This window comes from Lissotriton vulgaris, chromosome 1_1 (genome assembly GCF_964263255.1).
Source record: "Lissotriton vulgaris chromosome 1_1, aLisVul1.2, whole genome shotgun sequence".
Lineage (NCBI taxonomy): Eukaryota > Metazoa > Chordata > Amphibia > Caudata > Salamandridae > Lissotriton > Lissotriton vulgaris.
This window is the reverse complement of record NC_141685.1, coordinates 2,051,420,184-2,051,439,468: the sequence shown is the minus strand read 5'-3', so window position 1 is coordinate 2,051,439,468 and position 19,285 is coordinate 2,051,420,184. Positions and strand designations below refer to the sequence as shown.

Genomic DNA, 19,285 nt, shown 5'->3' with positions numbered 1-19,285 from the left:
ATTCAGACACTCTGTTCATCACCACCCCCTTTTCTGAATCGTTTTTGGCCACTATAGGTGTGGCAGGGTATACTCAGACATGAGTCCCTTTCTCACTGCACCATCAGGATTCAAGCAAGCCAGGCCGAAGAAGGCTGAAATGCCAGAAACCGGTCCCCGGTAGCTTGTCTCCTTTCTGGTGAAAATTTGGCTTGGTAGTTTAGTCTGCCCTGTTCCCATGATGCACTGGGCCAGGGACAGACTGATTTGCATATAGCCAGGTTCTGAGCTGGGATGGTGTAGTGAGATAAATAACGGTGATGGATCAAGCCCTGATCTTTGTACTGGGTAAGAGTGGTCTGCTTAATTCAGACACTCTGTTCATCACCACCCCCTTTTCTGAATCGTTTTTGGCCACTATAGGTGTGGCAGGGTATACTCAGACATGAGTCCCTTTCTCACTGCACCATCAGGATTCAAGCAAGCCGGGCCGAAGAAGGCTGAAATGCCAGAAACCGGTCCCCGGTAGCTTGTCTCCTTTCTGGTGAAGAATTGGCTTGGTAGTTTAGTCTGCCCTGTTCCCATGATGCACTGGGCCAGGGACAGACTGATTGGCATATAGCCAGGTTCTGAGCTGGGATGGTGTAGTGAGATAAATAACGGTGATGGATCAAGCCCTGATCTTTGGACTGGGTAAGAGTGGTCTGCTTAATTCAGACACTCTGTTCATCACCACCCCCTTTTCTGAATCGTTTTTGGCCACTATAGGTGTGGCAGGGTATACTCAGACATGAGTCCCTTTCTCACTGCACCATCAGGATTCAAGCAAGCCGGGCCGAAGAAGGCTGAAATGCCAGAAACCGGTCCCCGGTAGCTTGTCTCCTTTCTGGTGAAGAATTGGCTTGGTAGTTTAGTCTGCCCTGTTCCCATGATGCACTGGGCCAGGGACAGACTGATTTGCATATCGCCAGGTTCTGAGCTGGGATGGTGTAGTGAGATAAATAACGGTGATGGATCAAGCCCTGATCTTTGGACTGGGTAAGAGTGGTCTGCTTAATTCAGACACTCTGTTCATCACCACCCCCTTTTCTGAATCGTTGTTGGTCACTATAGGTGTGGCAGGGTATACTCAGACATGAGTCCCTTTCTCACTGCACCATCAGGATTCAAGCAAGCCGGGCCGAAGAAGGCTGAAATGCCAGAAACCGGTCCCCGGTAGCTTGTCTCCTTTCTGGTGAAGAATTGGCTTGGTAGTTTAGTCTGCCCTGTTCCCATGATGCACTGGGCCAGGGACAGACTGATTTGCATATAGCCAGGTTCTGAGCTGGGATGGTGTAGTGAGATAAATAACGGTGATGGATCAAGCCCTGATCTTTGGACTGGGTAAGAGTGGTCTGCTTAATTCAGACACTCTGTTCATCACCACCTCCTTTACTGAATCGTTTTTGGCCACTATAGGTGTGGCAGGGTATACTCAGACATGAGTCCCTTTCTCACTGCACCATCAGGATTCAAGCAAGCCGGGCCGAAGAAGGCTGAAATGCCAGAAACCGGTCCCCGGTAGCTTGTCTCCTTTCTGGTGAAGAATTGGCTTGGTAGTTTAGTCTGCCCTGTTCCCATGATGCATTGGGCCAGGGACAGACTGATTTGCATATAGCCAGGTTCTGAGCTGGGATGGTGTAGTGAGATAAATAACAGTGATGGATCAAGACCTGATCTTTGGACTGGGTAAGAGCGGTCTGCTTAATTCAGACACTCTGTTCATCACCACCCCCTTTTCTGAATCGTTTTTGGCCACTATAGGTGTGGCAGGGTATACTAAGACATGAGTCCCTTTTTCACTGCACCATCAGGATTCAAGCAAGCCGGGCCAAAGAAGGCTTAAATGCCAGAAACCGGTCCCCGGTAGCTTGTCTCCTTTCTGGTGAAGAATTGGCTTGGTAGTTTAGTCTGCCCTGTTCCCATGATGCACTGGGCCAGGGACAGACTGATTTGCATATAGCCAGGTTCTGAGCTGGGATGGTGTAGTGAGATAAATAATGGTGATGGATCAAGCCCTGATCTTTGGACTGGGTAAGAGTGGTCTGCTTAATTCAGACACTCTGTTCATCACCACCCCCTTTTCTGAATCGTTTTTGGCCACTATATGTGTGGCAGGGTATACTCAGACATGAGTCCCTTTCTCACTGCACCATCAGGATTCAAGCAAGCCGGGCCGAAGAAGGCTAAAATGCCAGAAACCGGTCCCCGGTAGCTTGTCTCCTTTCTGGTGAAGAATTGGCTTGGTAGTTTAGTCTGCCCTGTTCCCATGATGCACTGGGCCAGGGACAGACTGATTTGCATATAGCCAGGTTCTGAGCTGGGATGGTGTAGTGAGATAAATAACGGTGATGGATCAAGCCCTGATCTTTGGACTGGGTAAGAGTGGTCTGCTTAATTCAGACACTCTGTTCATCACCACCCCCTTTTCTGAATCATTTTTGGCCACTATAGGTGTGGCAGGGTATACTCAGACATGAGTCCCTTTCTCACTGCACCATCAGGATTCAAGCAAGCCGGGCCAAAGAAGGCTGAAATGCCACAAACCGGTCCCCGGTAGCTTGTCTCCTTTCTGGTGAAGAATTGGCTTGGTAGTTTAGTCTGCCCTGTTCCCATGATGCACTGGGCCAGAGACAGACTGATTTGCTGATAGCCAGGTTCTGAGCTGGGATGGTGTAGTGAGATAAATAACGGTGATGGATCAAGCCCTGATCTTTGGACTGGGTAAGAGTGGTCTGCTTAATTCAGACACTCTGTTCATCACCACCCCCTTTTCTGAATCGTACCCATATCCGCCGCAGGTCTCCAAGGAGAACAGCCTCTGGCATGTTGGAACACTGTAGGTAAGGGAAGTCGGCAAGTCAGATCTGTAACTTCCTTATAAGGATTGGCTCTAAGGGTTGGATTGGTCCCGCTGGGATGCTAAGCGGGGCTGGGAGCGTGCCGCGGCTGGATGAGGCGACATCCGGGGCAGCGGCGACTCTGGACGCGAGCCGGGCCCTTCCTGTGGATTGCCCCAGCTGCGGGGGTCACCTCTCCCTGTGCCCGCTACCCAAGGGTGCGGGCTGGCGTTCTACTTTGGCCGATGCCTAGCAGCTGCCTTAGAACTGGTGCGGACCAGGGGAATCCGACTGTTTATTTAAAACAAAGCATTGCGAAGACCCGAGGCGGGTTTTGACGCAATGTGATTTCTGCCCAGTGCTCTGAATGTCAAAGTGAAGACATTCAATGAAGCCTTTACCTCCCATTGGTCCCGCCGGTATCTGCCTCTGTAGTGCTAGACTCTGCGTAGAGAAGTCTATAGAGACAGGCCAAACAAGGCTCTATCATGGCAGCAAGCGTGATAGTGAGAAATGGCGAAGCAAACAAACCCAATTCCAGATGGGGTAGTTCCTGGAGAACAAAATACCTGCTAAGATGGTGTAAGGAGGTGCTGTCTTTCCCAGAAATCATTAACCTCCTCACCGAATTTGACAAACCAGCACCCATTTCGAACAATGCACAAGCAACAACGATGCAGATCACGATATAGGCCTTAGTTCACCCTCCGTAGCTGATGAAGACTTAAATGTAGACCTCAGCGAATCCATCGTGTTTTTGGCCTCCTCTGCCAAGAATGACATTGGTACAACAAACTTTGAAAATCTTCCCGATATGTACGAGGTCAGCAAAGATGTAATAACAAAGAAAAGTGACTACACAAAAAAAGTTACTTATTGGAAATACTCAAACGAAAAGTATAAATGTGCTAGTGTGGAGACATATTGGGAACTTTTAAAGAACTGAGAAAACGTCTCCAATAAGCACAAAGGCTTCTATCTTACTTACTGCTCAAAATGTGACAAAGAAGCATAATACCACAATATTGCATGCAATTATACCAAATGTAAAGGAAGACCTCAAAATGGGGAGCTGCCATTTCTGTGCAGCTTCTGTGACCTCAGATTTGGAACAAAGATTGGTGTTTCTCAACATGCTCGGCATGCGCATCTAAGAGCGCAAAATGAGGCTAGACTAGCAGCTCTATCAAGCAGCAAACTGTCAAAATTATGGTCACAGGAAGAAATACTGCTACTAGCAGAATTGGAAAAAGTATATGAAAACAAGAGGAATATTAATGCGTTGATGGTTTCACATTTTGACAATGAATACAGAAAACAAATTGCAGAAAAAAGAAGAGATAGAAGAGATAAAAGATAAAATTGGTAAAAGTTGTACTGCAAGCATCAAATGTTTCTGAAAATGACTCTTGCGATGAACCAGAGGTTACAGTGGAAGTAACAACAGAAAAGTGCAGAGACTTTATCAATTGCAAACATGGACAAAAAATCAAGAACTTTGATGAGCTGGAAGATAGAATCAAGGAAATCGAGAAGTACACCCAACACGTAGAGCAACACGATGCTGCTATGGATCTGATTAATGAGGTAGTGAAAACACCACTGATATAAGTCCTACACCAGCAAGTGTACCAAGAAATGAACCAGCAAGCGAACTCAATAATCAGCCTATGAACTCTGCTGAAGATGAGAACCAGAATGCCGCAGTAGGGAACAAGATAACAAAAAAGACAACAAAAATGAAAGGCTTAATCGGACGCAAAAGAAAAATTATGCCAAAGCAAAGGGCAGCTATAAAGAATACCAGGCAATGTTTAAAAAACACAAAAATAAAATTGCCAGGATTATCACTGATGGGGCAGAAGATGCCACTTGCCAAATCAGTGCGGATGAAATTTTTCAATATTACAAAAACATAATTGAGAAAGACAACAAGAAAAAACCTAAATTAATGCCGATTGATTGGATACCAGAGGATTACAAAATTAGAAATGCATGTAAAGAAATAACACTGCTCGAAACAACTTATGCCTTCGAGGACTCTGATTTAAAGAAAGCAGTGTAGCCTGATACGATTGGTCTGTATGACTTGTATAAAGTGCACAGCAGGCAACCAAGACTGCTGCCCAGAATTTTATCGTCTTGGTTGTTGATCAGAAGAGTACCAGAAAGTATCAAAAAGAACCGATCAATTTTGATACCCAAGAATGTACCGATTAGGGAACTTAAAAAAATCAGTAACTGGCGTCCAATTACTATCGGTACTGCATTCAAGAAGTTATTCACAAAAATACTGAATAAAAGACTCTAATTTTTTGTTGAATTGAATACGAGGCAAAAAGGCTTCATGAAGGTGAGAGGTTGTCTCGAGAATCTAACTCTCCTGCAAAATATCATAAAAGGGGCATGAAAAAACAGTCACTCATTAGCAGTAGTGTTCATAGATATCTCAAAAGCCTTCGACTCTGTCAGCCATGGTGAAATTATACAGAGTCTCGCGAGGCACAGAGTTCCATCATACATCAGAGACATAATAAAAGACTTGTAACTGACTCAACAAAATTTTTCAAGGGAAAGAACAACGAAGCAACTCCTAAAATAACTATGAAATCTGGTGTTAAACAAGGTGACTCTTTATCCCACTACTATTTAACATTGCCATGGATCCTCTGATCTGTGATCTTCAGTGAAACCGCAAACGCTTCACATTTGGATCAGATGGACTTATTGAGCAATCACTGTTCTCGCCTTTGCCAATGACATCGCAGTACTCAGCAGCACCTGGGAAGAAATGAGTACTAATCTGAAAATCATTGAAAAGTTCAGTAAAACAACAGTATTAAAACTTAATGTGAAAAAGACACATGGATTTTATATCAGTCACTATAAAGATAAAATCCTGATTAACAACTGTAAACCATGGCAGTTTGAAAAAGAAAATATTGAAAAAATTAATCCAGGAGAAAGTGAGAGATACCACAGATTGAATTTTGAACCACACAATGGCCATACAAGCAACAACAAAATGAATGAGGTTCATGTCAATTAGGCTCAAAAACTTGATAATCTACCACTTAAGCCCACGCATAAAATAGAAATTTTGTGTCAGTACTTGATTCCTAAACTATCATTCAAATTGGAAATGACAGGAACAGAAGCAAAAACTTTAAATGTTCTGGATCAAACAATAAAAAATTATGTCAAATATTTTCTACACCTTCCTGCATACACATGTGATGGTCTCCTTAATTCGAAAATATTATTTGGGGGCCTCAGTATAACAAAACTATGTACACAAATTGGTCTCAATAATGTCAATAGTTTATTGTATCTCAGGGAAGCTCCAGACCTGTACATAGCTCATTCATTCACGTATGCAGGAGAAGATATGAATGAAAAAATTAATAACATCATCAAAACGCACAAACTCAACATTTCAGACAGTAGGTTTCTGAGCTATGATTTGAATTTGTTAGCAACATATGATTGGAGAAAATAAAAATTTGAGAAATGGGCAAATCTCCCTGTCCAAGGTGATTGTATAACATACTTAGCAAGTAATCCAACCTCAAACCAGTACATAGCTGGGCTGATGTTAAGAGCAAATGTTTTATGTACTAGAGAAACCATCACTAGGGGTAGAAATTGTGCATTTGCATGTAGGTATTGTAATGATGTTTGCGAAACAATTTCTCATATTACAGGCGCATGTCCTAAAACTAAGGACAAAAAAAATGATCAATCACTCACTTATGAGAGCCCGGTATTATGATAGAGACAGCCTCTTTGAAAATCAAGAGAAGAAAACCTCCATGGACAAAATAGCAATGGTGAGCCAGTTCTCAAGTGTAGTCAATAAAGTCAAAAACATAATAAATCATAATTGGAAAATGTTAAATTATGGAGTAGAGACATGTCTGCCAAGGCCCAGGTACGCTTATAGAAAGAACAAAAATCTCCGCTCCAGTCTAGTTCACACGTATAGGGATGACGCTGTAGAGACGCAAAAAACCTTGACGGCCCACAAAGCGGTGGGAAACCACAAGTGTGGAACCTGCAGTATATGCGACCTCTGTTTAGTCACTGAAGAGGTCGTTTTAAATTCTGCCAAACATGTAATTACAACTTTAAACAACTGCAGAAGCAAAAATGTTGTCTACCTCATCATATGTCCTTGTGGACAGGGATACATTGGGGAGACAGGGAGAGAACTGAGATACAGAATAGGCGAGCACAAATCAGCGATAAATACAAACAAGGAGAATGCACCATTGGTGAATCACTGGAGGGAGAGAAACCATAATGTGAGAGACATAAAATGGGTTATTCTAGAAAAAATTAAGGAACAAAAGAGAATGGGCAATAGTACTAAACAAAGAAAACAACAAGAACAGTGGTTCATGGTAAAATTCAACACTACCAGATGTGGCCTAAACTCAAGGGAGGACTGGGAAACACTATTCTAAACCTATAAGACCATGGGGGCGTGGGCACGGAGGCGACCGAGACGGCTGCCTCCGAGCGAAGCTCCACCGTCCAGACACCCAACATCGCGGAATAACATGTAATCCGTCGTCTTTTTACCTGCAACACACTTCTATCCGACAGCAGCAGCTTTCCCGCTCCTCCTGACGGCTCCGAACTCTGTGGGGACGACGTGTGTGGAGCGTGAGGCGGAGGGGATCGAGGGCCTCCCGGTTCTCGGTGGCATCATCCCTATCTGCGCCCTGCCATGGGGTAAGTACTGTCCTTGGGGCGCCCCTACTCGCCTCATTGTCTGCCGTGGCCCGCTGGCTGCCTGTCTCCTTTCCCCCCTGCCTGCCTGGTTTGTTCCGCACCGTGTGGCACCGGACTCTGGGGACGCGTTTGTGGCCTCGGGCCTAGGTGCGTCCCCGAGCCGGGGCCTCGGGTAGCGGGCCTCCCGGTTGGGCCTGTGGCTGGGGCTGGGCAGTTTTTGGGCTGTGGGGGAGTCTGGGGAGGACACTGGGCGCTTCGGGTGGCAGCGCCCCCAGCTAGCTTTGTGGCGGCCCACCTGAGCGCCGCGCTGCTTTTGCCCCACCCCTATTGCCCATCTTTGCGGCGGCATTGCTGCTGAGGGGGGATCACCGCGCCTGGCCTTTTTCAGGGTGCCTCCTGGCTGAAGTGGGAGCAGGCTGTGGAGGCCATCAACGTGTGCCAGTTGCATTGAACCTGGAGGCTGGACGGACGCTCTATTTGCTCTGGGCATCCCAGTGAAGGGATCGCTGTCGGTTGCGGAGGCCATTTTATTGCTGGTTGGGTGTTGGACCGCTGGGCCTGTGAAGATGACTGCCTCTCGTGGGGAGCTTTGGTGAACCATTCCTCAGGTGGTCATTCACGCTGCCCTTGCTCATGGCCCCCCCACGTTAGTGGTATAGTTGCCCACGCTGCTATCTTGGCCCTTCGCCCCACGCCTGTGGGATACTTATTGCTTCATGTCTGGTAAACAAGCACTCCCTTTGGTCTCCTGTTTCATTGCCCTGGTTGCACTGCCATTTCTACGAACTTTACAGCCGCTTTCACTCTCATCATGGGGAAGAAGGATCCCAATCAGTGTAAGCTCAGTTTTGATAAGTCCTCCCTCCACACATCAGACGCGCCGCCGGGCTCCTCTGGGGTGGCTACGGAGTCTTCTGACGGGAAGATGCGGCATCCTTAGTTACTGCCATGCTGGGCGAAATACGAGCGGCTTTCAAGTTATTGGACAGGCCCTTCTATAGCCTCGAACAAAAGCTGGCAGATATGGGAACCAAGGTCCAGGCCCATGACCGCCGCCTGGACGAGGTGGAGTCCAGGGTTTCGGATATTGAGGACAATGCCACAAAATCATTAAAACGATTAGAGGGCGCCAAAAAGATTCTCAAAGAGGTAGCCATCAAGAATGAGAATCTAGAAGCCCGTAGCCGACGCAACAATATCCCTATCATCTGCGTGGCGGAGACGACCTCGTGGAACAACTACTCATCGATCTGTTTGGCAGGGAAGTGTTCACGCATGGATTCGTGGTGGGACGCGCCCATAGGTCACTGGGGCCCCGGCCTCGCCCAGGGCAACCACCCTGCCCGATCATTGCCAGGCTTATGAACTTCCGCGACCGGGATGCTGCCCTCCGTGCTGCACGAGAGAAGGGAGAGATCCAATGACAGGGTAGCACCTTGTCCTTTTTTCCGGACTTCACGCTAGTTGTCCAGGAGGCGCGGTGCAAGTTTGCTGGAGTCAAGGCGACCCTTCGTAATCTGGGACTTGAATATGGCATGATGTATCCAGCGAGGCTTGGAGTGGATGTGGCTGGTAGATTCCGTATCTTTGACACTCCCACGGAGGCTCAGGAGTTCTGGCAGAAATACGGGAAGCAGGGGTCCCTGACTCTCGGCGGATCACAGAACAGTGTCAATCTCTTTGCGGACCCGGGGCCCGGAGGAGGTCTCATTCCGACACATCCTTTTGTAATGATCCTTGTGTTGCAGGACTTGATATTTGCTCTCTTTGGGTTTATTTTTTTTTATTATTGTGCATTGATATGTCTTTGATGTTCAGGTCGTGTGCTCGGTGTGGCGTTGCTGCCCCCTATGGTGAATGCCCTTGTGACTTTATCCTTTTGGGGTTTATTTTTGATGGTCCACCGATTAGTTCATTGGTCACTGTCATGTGCATCCTTAAGTTCTATTGTACGTTCACATTGGGTCTGCCTCTTTGGGGATGTAGAGAGGTTGGGTGGTGTGTATTTTGTTTTTTTGTATATTTGATTGTTATGGCATTCATGGTGCAATTGAGAGGGGAGGGAGTAGCACACAGTTCAATTCAACTTTGCTTTCATTTGCCCTATGGCCAAGGTAGGCCTTCAGTCTGGGCCTTCCAGACTAACGCTGATGTCCTGGAACGTTCGGGGCCTGAATAACACTAGGAAACGCAGACAGGTTTTTAGTTATGTCTCTCGTCATAATATTGACATTGTTTTTTTTACAGGAAACACACTTGGCACCTGCAGATTCAGCTTCCGTTGCCAGGAGTTGGGGGGCCCATCGAGTTTTCTCGAATTATAGTAGATATGCCAGGGGAGTTGCCATTCTCATACATAAACGTGTGCCCTTTGTGTTGACCAGTAGCATCACAGACAGTGAGGGTCGATATTTAATTGTTTCTGCTGTGCTTATGGGATATAAGGTTATATTGGTGGGTATTTACGGCCCCAATGTCGACACCCCTTCCTTTTTCCAGGAGCTACAGGTGAAGCTCCTCACGATAGATGTTGACTTGTTGGTTCTTGGTGGGGACTTTAATTAGTTGATGACTCCTGCAAGGGATAGCACTTCTTCTTCCACTGATATTAAAGCCCGTTCCCGCTCTGTGCTGTCTGCTATATGCACTCACTTCTCCCTCATTGATATTGAAGCTCAACTCCACCCACGTTTGCCGGACTATACACACCATTCTGGGTACCACAATACAAGGACTAGACTGGACTACTTGCTTCTTTCCCCCGGGGTGGCGGGCTGGGTCGAAAGTCTGCTCACCTTACCGCGCAAGCTGTCAGACCACTACCCCATTGTCCTCACATTACAGATTCTCAGACTAGGGGGTTATGAAAGACAGTGGCGGTTCCCTGGAAGGGCTTTAACTGATCCTGCTTTTACTGAGGAGATCCGATGTGCCATTTTGACCTCAACACTGGGTCGGTGGGGTCCTGGGCGACACTATGGGAAGGGTTCAAGTCCACTATTCGTGGGTTGTGTATCGCCAAACATGTGGGCGCTTTGCGGGACATTCGTTCCACTTTATCTCGCATTGAGAAGGATATCTCAGCAATAGATAAAGAGTTATTAGACGACCCGACAAGTGTCAGAGAGGCCAGGTGCTTAGAGCTAATGCTAGAATTTTAGGAGACTGCAGATAGAGAGCTGCGGTTTTTGAGTAAGCAATATACAGCACGACAGTATGGTGAATGCGATAGACCTGGCAAATTATTGGCACAGATGCTCCGGCATCCACATCATGCATCATACATCACAGAGATTGTGGACCCACAGGGGGCGGTGCATAATTCCACCCCGGAGATCTGTGACACCTTTCTGTCATATTACAAGACCCTATATGCATCCACACTGTCGGGGGACCAGAAAGACCCCAGACCTTATTTAAACGAGATTGCCATGGTTTATCTTGAAAAACATATGCAAGAATTCCTGGCCACACCCATCACTCCGGATAGTATAGTAGAAGCGATTGACGCATTGAGGGACTCCTCGGCGCCAGGCCTCAATGGCTTTTCCGCTGACTTCTACAAAACATATAAGGAAGAATTGGTCCCGAGATTCGTGGAGATTTACGCGGAGGCATTGGATTCCGGCATATTGCCGCCAACTCTCTGCGAGGCAGTTATTGTTCTTCTCCCAAAGCCAGGCAGAGACCCCGCTTTTTGTAGCTCCTACAGATCCCTTTCCTTATTGAATCTTGACTACAAGATCCTGGCCAAGGTTCTGGCAATCGGACTCTCGCTTTTGATGGAGTCCATCATTTCACCAGCACAGTCGGGATTTGTACCTCACCACTCCACTTCCTTGTATTTGAGGACGCTGTTCTCCCTATTTCATAGAATAGACCCCTCCACTCCGGCCGCTGCTGTACTCCAAGATGCTGAGAAGGCGTTTGACTCCTTGGAGTGGCCCCTTTTTTTGCCCATTATGAGGCACATGGGAATGCCTGAGGTGTTTGTTTCTACAGTTGCTTTGTTATACGTCACGCCTAAGGACCGGTTGTACTTGAATGGCACTATTACTGAACAATTTTCATTGTCACGCGGCCGGCACGAGCCAAGGATGTCCCCTTTCCCCGTTGCTGTTTATCCTGGCGATGGACCCTTTGGTCTGCCATTTTCAGGAGAAGCACCTCCATTGAGGTCTTCAGCTCCGCACGGGCCTTCTTTTAATATCTTTGTATACTGATGACACGATTTTGTACATTAGAATGCCTCGGGTTAATCTGGAGCCTTTAGTACTTGAAATAATCCGCTTTGGGGAATATTCTGGCCTCTGCATCAACTGGAATGGAGCACTGGCTCTGTCAAATATTTGGGGGTACATGTCCACCTAGACACGGTGTCCATAATCAGATTGAATTATGGTCGTGCTCTGGATTTTTTGGAAGATCAGCTGGAGAGATGGATTCGCCTCCCTCTCTCCATGGCTGGAAGGATCGCCATAATAAAAATGGTAGTACTCCCTCGTTTTTTGTACCTTTTTAACAACATTCCGATTCCACTCACCAAGACCTTTTTTCCCAATTGCGCTCTTTACTGTTGCATTTGGTCCTGGGTTATAAGGCTCTTCGTGTGTCCTGGCGTGTTTTAACACTCCCATATGACAGGGGCGGCTTTGGTGTCCCTCATTTTTATCTTTATTTTTTGGTCGCACAATGTTCCTATGCACATTCCTGGTTCCACCCGGACGCCCGGATTCTGTATTGGAAGCCTGAGGCTGACCTGGTGCTTCCTGTGCCGCTTACCACCGTACTCCCCAGGGGAATTCCTAGGGATCCACAAGACATACAGACTGCCTCGTCAGCCTGTTGGGCTTGGGACAAGGTGCGCAGATTGATTCGTCTGGACCAATTGTATTCTCCTGCCCTTCCTCTGCCCAACGCTCATTGGCGAACCTATAACCGGAGAACCCGTGGTCCAACAAACATTGACTAAATAACACATACACACTGTTGGCGATCTCTTCCCCGGGGGTCGCGCCTTTTCTGTATCGGAGGACCAACGTTTTACTGACCGCACATTCATGGATTCTTTTGTTTTGACCAGGGTTCGGTCCAAGATGCGCGCAGAGTTCCCCACATTCCCGGTTCCCCCTGAGGACACCGCACCACTCACGTTTATCATACAAAACTGGACGGGGACGCATATGGTCTCTAAGATGTATAAGTTGTGTGGTGCCTTGCTTCCTTCTTTGGACTCTAGGGTGCACGCTGCATGGGAGGGTGATTTGGGTAAACCAATATCTGATGAACAATGGGCACAATGTTGTAGGGCCACGAAAGAAGTGTCCATCAACAGTAGACACAAAGTCATACACTTCAAGTTTCTTCGCAGGCTTTATCACACTCCAGCACTTTCGTACAAGATTGACCCCAGCAGACCCCACTATTGTCCCAAATGTAAAGCTCCCCATGCCGACTTCGCCCATCTTTCCTGGACCTGCCCTCTTTTGCACAACTATTGGGTTCAGGTACACCGCACCTTTGGCGACATGTTGGGTATTGTATTAATTCCTACCCCCGAATTAGCGCTACTGGGCTATGTTTCTAATTTCCCACGCACAGTTTGCAAGCTCGCTGCACTTGGATTTCTGCTGGCTAAAAGTGAAGTTGCATTGCTTTGGTGTGCTAGGCGACCTCCAAGTTTACGTTCCTGGCTTCGGAGCATGGGGTTCTGTAATGTTAATAGTGTGTAATATTCTACACAGGTTCCTTTGGCATGCCGCCCTGTTGATATTTGGGGTCCATATCGTTCATACATTGCTAAGATAACCGAGGAGCGACAGTAACAGTCAGAGGGCTCCATTGTTCCAGAAGGGGTGGGATGAGCGTTTGCACATGACTGAAGACACGCTGCCCACTCTACTTTATCTGCGTACGCCGCACTGGTTGTGTTAGGGTGTGTCAGCAATTGCCCCGATGATGTATAATAATGTATACATTAGGATATTTGTAATGTTTTTGGTTCCAAATGTCATCATCATTTATTGTTTTTCATTGATTACACAGCAATGTTATACTTGATTCATTATTATGTCAGATGATATTCAGTGTCCAAACAAATGTTATGGTCTTAGTTGTGTGTTGCACGCTACTCGTTATTGGCACTATATTAATATTTGTATCTTACATGCATCATTGTATCATTCGCTTGTTTTTTTTTCCTTTGTTTTTATTTTTAAAAATGATAAATATTTTTTTTTTAAACCTATAAGACCATACTCCCAACCAAAGGCACTATAACAGAACACTCCATATGGTAGTAAGATTAACTAAGACCTGGAATAAGCTTAGTCGAATCCATTTGACTTTCAAGTCATGTATCGAGAAAATATGATCTATATAAATACTGCAATATTGGGTAACAAAGTAGGTGTAAACGAACAATTGATAAAGTTGTTTTTTGTGGGTTTTTTTAAAGAAAAGTAGCTAGTGGTTAAGAAGTATTATAAGACGTAAAATAATGAAACAAATTTGTGTGTTTATGATCCAACATATATTTTATGAGATCGAATTTACTTACATCTTATATAACAATATAAAACAATAAAATAAGATATATATTGATCGCTACAAATGTGCGCACGAAACTAGAATAGCCTGACTTTAAATGGCTGCCACATTTACAACAAGCAGCCTGATCCAACATGGCCGCTGGATATGCGCACATATATAGCGCTTACAAAAATATTAAGAAATAGTACAACAGACTTGCAACACGGCCACTCCGAAGGAAGTATCAAATAAATCATAAAAATAAGAGCCGGAAAAAATAGCTAAAGAGCTCTTCAACGCTGAATTATTAAAATTGCCTGAAACACTCCCATCTCCAATATGGCCACCAGTCGCGCACAGTAAAAGCGGAGAACGGGTAATGAAAGGTCAATAACCGTAATTGTTGGCCAATTAAGATTAATTAGATGACGTAATAAGTAGAACGCCCTGAGAACCGCTTCCGCTAACAGAAAAATAAGAAGCGGAGCGAGACGTACGGCCAAACAAAACGTTAGTGAAACCATGAGAGGGGGACGTGGGGCTCTCTAGTGATATAATGCGAGGGGGACGTGGGGCTCCCTCGAGAAATTTCATCTTAGCCTCCTAAAGAAAGAGGGAGGGGGCCAGAGTCTCCCTTACTAGATAAAACTAAGAATACAAAAGAGCATGGGGCAATTAGTGAGAATAATAGATAAAGGACTGAACCCCTCGTATTTACCAACAGAATCCGGGAGAAAGAAGAAAAAATTAAATTCTTGACACATCCCTAGACCCTAGCTTCCAAATATCTACCTTGCAGATATATGCATAAAATTATGAGGTAAGCGAAAGTGAGATAAATTCAAAGACGTAAAGCTGAGGGAACATCGACTTATAGAAATGTCCCTTGTTATATTTTCTCCGTAGACGGAAGTAGATGGGAAATAATAAGCCAGGCCGATGTAAATAACGACTCCACAAATAACCACTCGTTGAAAGTAAGAAAGAAGTTTTTAATGAGCGATCGGCACATTTTAACCAAGGTAATAACAATAAACATTAAAATATTGATGTATGGGCACAAGGTATGAAAAAGATCATAATAGGATATCATGTTCCCTTTGTATCAGGTATACAAAATCTATTAGGTAAATATCGTCCCGAGTATGAGCTTTATGGAGAACCGCACGCAATAAAAGAAATTCTCTCATATCCCAGAGGTCAGTATTAGATGAACAATGTAGTGTGAAAGTGTGAGAAGGTGAGTTATGAATGGAAAGTGATACAAAGATTGACTTGTTTAAGACTAAAATGTAACGCACACTGTAGAGTACTTATCGAATAGTCTATGGGGTTTATGTATTATAATGCATACAATGAAATCATATTTTCTCTCCTGTGAAATATGCATTGTAAAAATGTATGCTGAAAACCCAGCCAGAGACGGTACCTCGGGTTTAGAAAAGAGGAAAATTAGTAGTAAAATAGCTGTTGTATTGTTGTTTCCTGCACATGTACTACACACTGTGAAACATATGCTGGAAAGTTGAGAATAGGCCGGCTTAGGATTTGAGATGGTGATAATTATTCTGCAATAGAGAAAAGAGGGGGATCAAGGAATAGCAAATTGGTGTCACTCTGGTGGCTCCCATGTATTGGATGCTTATACTTGGATGAAATGTTGTTTTACCCAATTAATAGATTATTTTATAAAATGTGCATAACAAAGCTTTTCTCATGTAGAAAAAATGTATCGATTTATACAATGGACACTATGAGAGGACAAATATGAGATCTTTGCCCATAATATAAGGTGCCATTTAGAAAAGAAAAAACGCTATGTTTTAAGTAATTGATCAATTCATTCTGGATGAATGAAGCAGTAGGGAGATACATTAAGATGTGAAATATCTTCCAGTTTACTGTTTTTTACAATCCAATGTCTATTTTCATCTTTTTATATGTACAGAAGGTATCTAATTAACTCAGAGAAGTGACCCCACAAGAAACACTGTCCGGAAGAAGGTGGTACCACATTTATTGGCCCTAACCACCGAAATGCTTCGACGCATATTTTTTTGTATAAAGAATCCAAACAAAGCCTGAGAAGCCTCAGATACGTGGGAATTCTGGTATTGAGTGCTCCACACAAAACATAGAGGGCTATTGGATCTGAGTAAGGTCTAGTAAGATTTGCTTAGTGAGGGGTGTAACTAGAACTAACTGTGATTATGTGCTATGTGTTCTGTATTGACAATTCTTTTTTCAAAATATGCAATGTATAAACTGTATTTAGGAAACTGATTATATTCTATTGTTTATTGTTGATGTGTATGTTTTCAGGAACATTTCCGAAATTTTTAAATCTGCAGAAAAGACAAAATATTTTATAATAATAAAAAATATTGTAAGCGCTACATTTTAGTCTGCAAATATATTGGGAACAATAATTTGGTTCTACAATATTGTGGCATGAAAGAGTGAGAGGATGATGTGAATAAGGATACATTTGGTTTCCAGAGATTTCCCTTTTTGGCTTTATACAGTAGGATAAAAAGACATAACAAAATTCTGAATTGCTCATTGCTAGAGCAAAAAGGTGTGGTTGCATGGCATATAGGGAACCTCATGTTAAGAATAATCAAGGAGAACTACGAAAATCAGATGTAGTTTTCACCAAAAATGGCTCAGCTGTAGTGATTGATGTTTCAATTTGTTATGAAAACTCTCAGAATTCCCTTGAATTAGCGTTTGAGAGTAAAGTGAAATACTATCAGGATCTGTCACAGCAAATCAAAGATCTCACAAAATGCAAAATTTCATGGCTTTAACGTTGGATGTCATGGTATTTGATCTCAATGTAATGATGTTGTTCTGGCTGATTTAGGTCTGCAAATGTTATTCCCATTCAAGAAAAATGTTTCCCTGACTACTTTAATGGACACTCCTAAAATGTGCCAAGTATTCATGGCCAATTGAGTATCAAGCTTATACTGAGATGTACACTTTCTTACAGCACACGTCACCCTTATCAAGCGTATTGTTTTAACATATAGGTTTATAGTTGACACAAGATTTAGTATAGATGTGAATTTTATAGATGTGATTTTGTTAGATGTGCTTTTTCTAGTTAGATGTGCATTTGTAGATGTGTCATTTTTTATAAATGTGTGCTTATAACAATTTAGATATAGTTGTGTACATCATACTTATTGAAATGTTTTAAATGATGAATTTGTCTCAAATATTCGCATACACATAATTATCACTCATTGATTATTGATGTCCTGCTAATCATATTTTAATTTCTCAGGACTGTTTGTAGACAATTTTAAATTGTTGGAATAGTACTGCAGAGTGTACTATCTCTGGCCTATACGTTATCCCAGTTCCATTGAGGACAGCGTTCAGTGTGGCTGTACTCCGGAGCGAAAGAATGATGTATTGTTGGAAGCAAAACCAAATTGACGTTGATGGGCAGCATAATAATCCAGAATGAGCCACCGTGAGGAAGTACAGAAATAGCCAAATGCCTTGTCATTAATTAGTGCATGAATAGATGATCGAGATTCCCACTGTCCCTACCAACTATCTAGCAAAACCACAGCCAAGGGAACGGGCTTATCAGAATCAGCAGGGAAAGAAATTCTTGTTGAGCTTCACTCTAGTCTGGCACTGTGAAGAGACATGAGAGGTGTAGAATAAGTGGGAGGCCCTCGGGCCACCAGTGAAATACCTACTCTTATCATTTTTTCACTTACCTGGTGAGGCGGGGGGCGAGCCACATGGGGCTTTCGCTTCCCGTTCCAAGCACCCGGCGCCTGCCGGGCACGACCTGCTCTAGGGACAGTGGCAGGTGGGGAGTTTGACTGGGGCGGCACACCTATCAAACGATAATGCAGGTGTCCTAAGGTGAGCTCAGGGAGGACAGAAACCTCCCGCGGAGCAGAAGGGCAAAAGCTCGCTTTATCACGATTTTTAGTATGAATACAGACCATGAAAGCGGGGCCTCACGATCCTTCTGACTTTTTGGGTTTCAAGCAGTAGGTGTCAGAAAAGTTACCATAGGGAAAACTGGCTTTTGGCTGCCAAGCGTTCATAGCGAGGTCACTTTTTGATCCTTCAATGCCGGCTCTTCCTATTATTGTGAAGCAGAATTCACCAAGCGTTGGATTGTTCACCAACTAATAGGGAACTTGAGCTGGGTTTTGACCGTCGTGAGACAGGTTAGTTTTACCCTACTGATGATAATAGTAATCTGCTTAGTACGAGAGGAACCGCAGGTTCAGACATTTGGTGTATGTGTTTGGCTGAGGAGTCAATGGGGCAAAGCTACCATCTGTGGGGTTATGACTGAACGCCTCTAAGTCAGAATCCCAGCTAAACCATACAAATACTGCAGTGCCGTGGAGACTCGGTTGGCCTGGGATACCCGGCCTCTCTCAGGGGGGCCGGTGCGTAGAGCCGCTCGCTTGGGGACCGGGGGGCAGACAGAAGGGGGCCGCCTCCATTGCCCTTAGTGCACCGCATGTTCGTGGGGTACCTGGTGCTAAATCATTCGTAGACAACCTAATTCAGGGTTTCGTAAGTAGCAGAGCAGCTACCTGGCTGCGATCTATTGAAAGTCATCATTTGAGCCAAGCTTTTGTCTCTCTGTGTGTGGGTGCCCTCGGATGCCCTCCTCCACCACACCCATGGTTGGGTCCCTCTGCCCCCGGGCTGGTGGGAGGGACGTGGAGGGGGTAACGTGGGCCAGTGGGAGGCTGTCTTAACCATGTGCCCTCCCGCCCCTGCCCCACCAGGGTGCAGGGATGGGGACAACCATCCCTTGCGGGTCGGCAGGAGGACCAGATGGCCTGGCCTCCCTTTCCCGCTGCTCCCGGGCAAGTCAGGCACAGAGGCGAGCAGCAGCCAACCGGGGGAAGAAGCCTCCAGAGCGGCTGCCTCTGTGTGCCCAGCCACACTCGCCGGACAGCAAGGGCGACTGGGTACGGCACCCTCCCATGCCATCTGGATGCTGGGCCATCCCAGGCGACCAGATGGCCCTGCGGGCCGGGCGACCAGATCGCCCTGCAGGCAGGGCGGCCAGATGGCCCTGCGGGCTGGGTGACCAGATGGCCCCTTTGTGCTGCGTGACCAGATAGCCCTGCGGATTGGTGGCCGGGTTAACTCCAACTGTT

The 19,285-nt window shown here is 45.3% G+C and overlaps 1 pseudogene; it reads left to right on the top strand.

Annotated features, from left to right (window-relative positions):
- Nucleotides 1-17,730: 17,730 nt before the first annotated feature.
- LOC147751592 (28S ribosomal RNA) lies at nucleotides 17,731-18,751 on the top strand (annotated as a pseudogene).
- The last annotated feature ends 534 nt before the right edge of the window (nucleotides 18,752-19,285 follow it).